The 6,345-nt window shown below is 37.0% G+C and overlaps 1 pseudogene; it reads left to right on the top strand.

The window, feature by feature from the left end:
* Positions 1–2,341: 2,341 nt before the first annotated feature.
* On the top strand, positions 2,342–5,776 carry LOC138984639 (histone-lysine N-methyltransferase SETMAR-like; annotated as a pseudogene).
* Positions 5,777–6,345: the final 569 nt, after the last annotated feature.

Below are 6,345 nucleotides of genomic sequence, written 5' to 3'. Positions count from 1 at the left end.
CTTCTCTGTAATAATCAAAATTATTTCAAAAAAGTAAACTCATTAAAGGTACTTGTGAGAAGGTATTCATAGTAGCCTAATTTCTTATTACATATAATTTTTCCCAACTGTGAAAAATAGAAGAAAAGATAAAATTTTTATGGTAGTAAAATCGTTAAGTGGGAACATATTAAGCCAATAGACATGAAGTAATTTAAACTGATTATTATGACTTTGGTGAGTATGTAAAAATTTCTTCTGTTACAAGTTTAAGTTGAAAAGCAGAATATATATATAATGATAGTGTAAATGTTGTAAGAATATATACATACTTACATATACCTAAAAATCTTGCACATACATAAGTTTGTATGCTTTTAAACAAAGTCTAGAAAGAAATGCCAAAACACAAAATAGTGGATAATAATGTTTTTCACTTTAGTGTATTTATATAATTTTTAAGATAAGTATAAAATGTTTTCAAATACCACATACAGTCTCTCAAAGCAGTAAAATTTAATGAAAGTTTACAAACATAGCTCAAAACTTCCTTTGACTTGAAGAAAAAGTGAATTTGGAAGATTTAGTCCTTATGAAAAGAGGGAAAAGCCTTAAATTGCTTAAGATATAAAGATCTCTAACCACAACAGATTCATGGGTGATGGATTGATTAACTGCTATAACATGGCTTTTTAAAACAAGATGATTTTGAAACTATCAAATTCCTCTTTCTAATTAAAGCAAAGAAGAAAAAGATGCATACATGTGTGTGCATGTGTTGGGGTAGGTGATGTGGATACTCTTGAAAATCCCTGAAAGGTGTTGGGGAAAGACATTTATTAAGTATAACATCAGGATAAGTGAAAAGGGCTTGTAAGGAATTAGAGTGGTAGGCAGAGTCCATTGTAAGAACTTCAGTTCATTAATTCTGATCTTATCAACTCATTTGTCATCAGAGTTCTAGAAATGAGTTTCCCTGTGATTCATTCTTCAGCTCATGGGCCTCAATTCTTAGACATTTCGATAAACCAAAATGTCTAAGGTTACTGAGGCTTACTGAGGCCACGTGTCTTTCACAGTCAGACGTACAAATTGACAGGCAATGATCAAGGTGTAGACCATGACAGGTTCAAATCTCAGAGTGCAGGGTTTTTTATGTAAAAATGATTTTATATATTTTACTCTCTTGGGATGTTTATTTTGCTTGACTTGGTTCATTTTGTCCTCATTTTCAAACAAATTTAAGGCAGAATGTGGTTTAAATACACTATCAGTTATTTACATAAATCATCCTTGAAGGTATGTATCTTTTTTTCTTTTAACTTGAAGTTAGAGTTCCAATCAGAAATGTCATAATTGGTTACCCAAACACTAAGTCCTGATTATTCTGTCAGCATTATAATTATTTTAATATCTTTTGAAAGAAGCCCACATTCACAGCACTTCAATACTAAAATCAAAGGAGTATATTTTTAAAACTTCACAAGCTTCCTCTCTCTAAGGAATATACAGTAGTCTTTCCTCCAATATTTGGAACATCAAGAATGTATTTAAAGAGTGGGTACAACTAACTTCAGTCTTAGAATTCAGGGGAAAAATGCTGCAGGTTCATATGATGATTCTTTTTCTTTGCCCTTTTCTTCCTATCTAGTTGAGGTACTGCCAGACTGATTGTGCCATTGCATTTCTCTATTTTCTGAATTCATAACCATTAAGTGCAGATTTCTGATGTAAAGTGCTCACAAACCATAAATGAGAAATCATTTTAGCATAAATTTTAATTATCTTAAAACTCTCTTTAAAATTCTTTCTGTATTTAAGTGACAGGTGAATTTCATGTAGCATAGAACAAATTTTTGAGTCCAGTTTATCAAAGTGAATGTTTCTCCTTTTTTCTCTTGGAAAACAGTAATATTCAATGTGTTGACACCATTAACAGAGAGTAAAGAAGAATTGGATTATGTTTTCAATGAAGTGGATATGTTATTATTTCTCATTGACAGCTTTTATGAAGAGCAATCAAGTTGACTAAACTCAGGGTTGGCAGATGGGCTTGGGGATTCTGTGCTCTTTGCGAAAGTGTTGTCTTATGGCTGGCACTCCAGGCAACCTTGCTGGCTCAACAAAGCTAAGTGGGAACTTATTTCTTTCTTTTTTACTGCATTCAGCCCCTTGTAAAAAATTTTATGTCTAGAGATATATGTACACACAGAAAGTTAATTCTCTTCATGAGTTTGGTTTTCTTTATTTCAATATGGGTCTTTGGGTGAAAGCTCATGTAGAGGAAATTTAATCTACAATTGACTATAGAAGTTGGCTTTCAAAAGATAAGATATAGGCAGGGGGTGATGTTTGAGGGGCTATGGCACAGCAGGTAAGCTCTTAACATTAAATCTGTACTGATTCTGCTGGACTGTAAAATAACATACCACATATATTTTGGGAACCAAAGTTGGTCAGAATGTCAGACACTATACTGTCAGTTCTAAGAGGAAGGTGGTGTCATCCACCTATACAGCTACTTCCCACTCAAGGATAGACCATGCAACCCATTTACACGGTTGATGAAAGCCTGTCTTGATTCGTATTGGTATTAATTTACATGACTGCAGTACCTTCCTAACTAATCTTCCCATCTCCCTCTTGTCCCACCTGCAGTTCATTCTTCACAGACAGGAAAGAATAATAATAATAAAAAAATCATTAATTGGATCACATCACGACTCTGTGTGAAACCTTTCAGAACTGTTTATTACTTCTTAGAACAAGACCCAAACTCCTTTCCTGGCTTGCTATAATTTGGATGCTAAATATCTCACTCTCCCCTTGTGCCATCTCCCTTGTTCACCCTAGTCTGGTTGCATGTCTTCTTTTGATCACTTTATTCCAATCTCTTTCCCACCTCAGAGTCCTGCATATGCTATTCTAGCTGGCACACTTCTCCTCCACTTCAACTGATTCACTCCTTGTCGTCCAGGTCTCAGCTGAAATGCCAGTTCTTCAGAGGGACCTTTCCCATTCCTTTACTCTAAAGTAGCTCCATATCACCACTACTCCCTCTCCCTCCCATTATTCATAATTCAGTCTCTTCGCTGGCTTCTTTAATGGCACTTGTCACATTTACATAATTTTATTGATTTACTTGTTTGCTCTTCTTTCCTGAGTTCCGATGGAAGCTAGCATGTGATACAAAAATCTTCACACTCTGTGCCCAGTTCTGTCTCTCCAGGCCTTTGCTCTAGACCTCCTTTTCTCCAGTCTTCCTGCTCTTTTCTTTCCAGACTTCTAACCAGATAGTCAGGCCATTGCTCACTTCCTGGGTATTTTTTTGCATCTATTTATTTCATTATTTCAAGTCATTTCTCCTTCCTTACAAAGTAAATGACCAGGTTTACCTGTCACAACTCCACCCTTAAGGAAGCTTTGTCCTCTCTAAAGGCTTCAAATCCAATTTCAAATGTGGTGGAAGCTACCACTTGTACATTTTTGGCCCTCATTCACTTACCCAGCTCATAAATAACATTTTATCATGGAAGAGGAAAGCAGCCCCTGACAGGAACTGGTTGGGCACCACCAGCCAAACCTTGGTATTTCTAGAAGCTGGCCTGGAACTCATATCTATGCCTTGCTATCCTCCTGTTAAATACTGACATAGTTTTGCAGAGCATCAACATTGGACAAGGGCTTCCCATGACTGTGATGGATCAAGACAAAATAAGACCAGTCTGTAATCACTTATAAACACTGTAAAAAAAAAGATACACATAGTTCAAACCATAAAAAATGACCACACAACCTCTTATCATAGCTGAAATGATTGATTGTGGCTTCTTTGCCCAAGTATAGCTTTAACTTCACTTCATTCATCTTGTCTTACAGATAAGCTTTATCAAGATGCCCATTCGTAGAATCGTATCACTTCCTGATATCTTCAAGTATACAGTAAAGTCCCAACCCTTTGAACACTCCCCCAAACAGGGTAACATAAACCCAAATTCTATAGTAGGTCCTTTCTAACACTCTCTTACTGAGATGCTCCATAGATTCCCACGATCTTGTTGTAACAATAAGTCCTACTTGTGCAGCTACAGGACTCTGTCATCTGTGGCTAGAAAGCACTGACAGTCTCTTTCATCTCCTTCAGCTTGTTTTTGGTACAAAGTCAAGGAGGTTAGCTGGTAAAACAACTGTAGTTGACAGGGGTGTCTGAGTTACCTGCTCATGCTGCTGACCAAGGGTGTGTGTCATGCACGGGCCCAATCTGGGTATACCATTTTCATCTTTTGCTTGACCAATTCTGGGCTGACTCAATGATTTAGAAGAATTGAAACAATCCAGCTGATGTGAAGTTATAGTTACATGGCCATTTAGTACTCCATGGTCAAGTACTCTGTGACCATCAAGACCTGGTAACACATCAGGAGCTGTTCAGTTCAGTTCAGTTCAGTCACTCAGTCGTGTCTGACTGTTTGCAACCCCATGAACTGCAGCACACCAGGCCTCCCTGTCCATCACCATCTCCCGGAGTTCACTCAGACTCACGTCCATCGAGTCAGTGATGCCATCAGGAGCTGTTAGGTTGGTACAAAAGTAATTATGGTTTTGCAATGTTGAATTTTGCCATCCAATATTAGGATGCATTCTTAAATCAATGTAGTTATGTTATGCACCATTTTAATGCATTTAATGTACATTTCTAGCTTTATGTTTTTTTTCTAAGCTTATTACTTGCTATTAATTTTATATTTATTTTAGACTATAGAGATGATGTTAGACAAAAGCATATTCAAGTCTTTTTTTATTCAAGTTCAAAATGGGTTGTAAAACAGCAGAAACAACTCTCAGCATCAACAATGCATTTGGCCCAGGAACTGCTAATGAAAGTATAGTGCAGTGTTGATTCAAGAAGTTTTGCAAAGGAGATGAGAACCTTGAAGATGAGCAACATAGTGACTTGCCATCAGAAGTTGACAATGACCAATTGACAGGATCATCACAGCTGATCCTTTTACAACTACAAGCGAAGTTGCTGAAGAACTCAACATTGACCATTTTATGATGGTTCAGCATTTGAAGCAAATTGGAAAGGTGAAAAAGTTCACTAAGTGGGTGCCTCATGAGCGGATCAAAAATCCAAAAATACATCATTTTGAAGTGTCATCTTCTTTTAGTCTATGCAGTAACAGTGAACCATTTCTTGATCGGATTATGCGTACAGTGAAAAAGTAGATTTTATACAACAACCAGTCATGACCAGTTTAGCAGCTGGACTAAGAAGAAGCTCCAAAGCACGTCCCAAAGCCAAACTTGCAATTAAAAAAAAAAAAAAAAAGGTCACGATCACTATTTGGTGCTCCGCTTCCCATCTGATCCACTACAGCTTTCTGAATCTTGGCAAAACTATTACATCTTAGAAGTATGCTCAGCAAATCAATTAGATGTACCCAAAACTGCAAGGCCTGAAGCCAGCATTGGTCACAAGAAATGGCTCAATACCACTCCACAACAACCCCTGACTGCACTTTGCCCAACCAACACTTCAAAAGTAGAATGAATTGGGCTACAAACTTTTGCCTCATCTGACATACTCACTCAACCTCTCATAACTGACTACCACTTCTTCAAGCATCTCGACAACTTTTTGCAGGGAAAATACTTCCACAATCAGCAGGAGGCAGAAAATGCTTTCCAAGAGTTTGTCAAATCTCAAAGCAAAGATTTTTACCCTACAGGAGTGAGCAGACTTATTTCTCATTGGCAAAAATGTGTTGATGGCAATGGTTCCTATTTTGATTAATACAGATTTGTTTGAGTCTAGTTATAATGATATAAAATTCATGGTCCAAAATGGCAATTACTTAGGTACCAACTAAATAGTTTACCAAAAGATATATTATTTTATCTAGAACATCAAGGTTTACATTGTGATTCTCTCACTGGGGCTTGCCATAACTTCCACACTGCATATTTTTTCCATTAGATGCCTGAACTTTTCCATGTTATCCAATATATGGGCCAGATCACTATTCCTAGACATGGGACATATTTTTTCCAAAACCCAAAAAGAGCTATCAGACTCCCTTGATTCCTTCTTTGTGACAGGGAATGTAAGATGCAGCACTTTCTTTTTGGAAGGTTTATTTTGGCAAACTCCTGACCACTAGATCCCTAAAACTTCACTGAAAGTATCAGGATTCTGAATCTAGGGCTCCTCCCTGTGCCCTGGAGTACATGTAATTTATCAAGTTTTCCAGCAAGGCCATCTCTTGTTTGTCCTGTCTGATCTACACAATGTTATTGATATAAAACACCCATGTGATCTTCTGTGGGTTGATCAGGGAGCCCAGATAACTTCATTCTATAATA

The sequence above is a fragment of the Bos mutus genome, chromosome 1 (assembly GCF_027580195.1).
Source record: "Bos mutus isolate GX-2022 chromosome 1, NWIPB_WYAK_1.1, whole genome shotgun sequence".
Taxonomy (NCBI): Eukaryota; Metazoa; Chordata; class Mammalia; order Artiodactyla; family Bovidae; genus Bos; species Bos mutus.
Note: the sequence above shows the minus strand (reverse complement) of the source record. Positions and strands in the feature narration are given on the sequence as shown.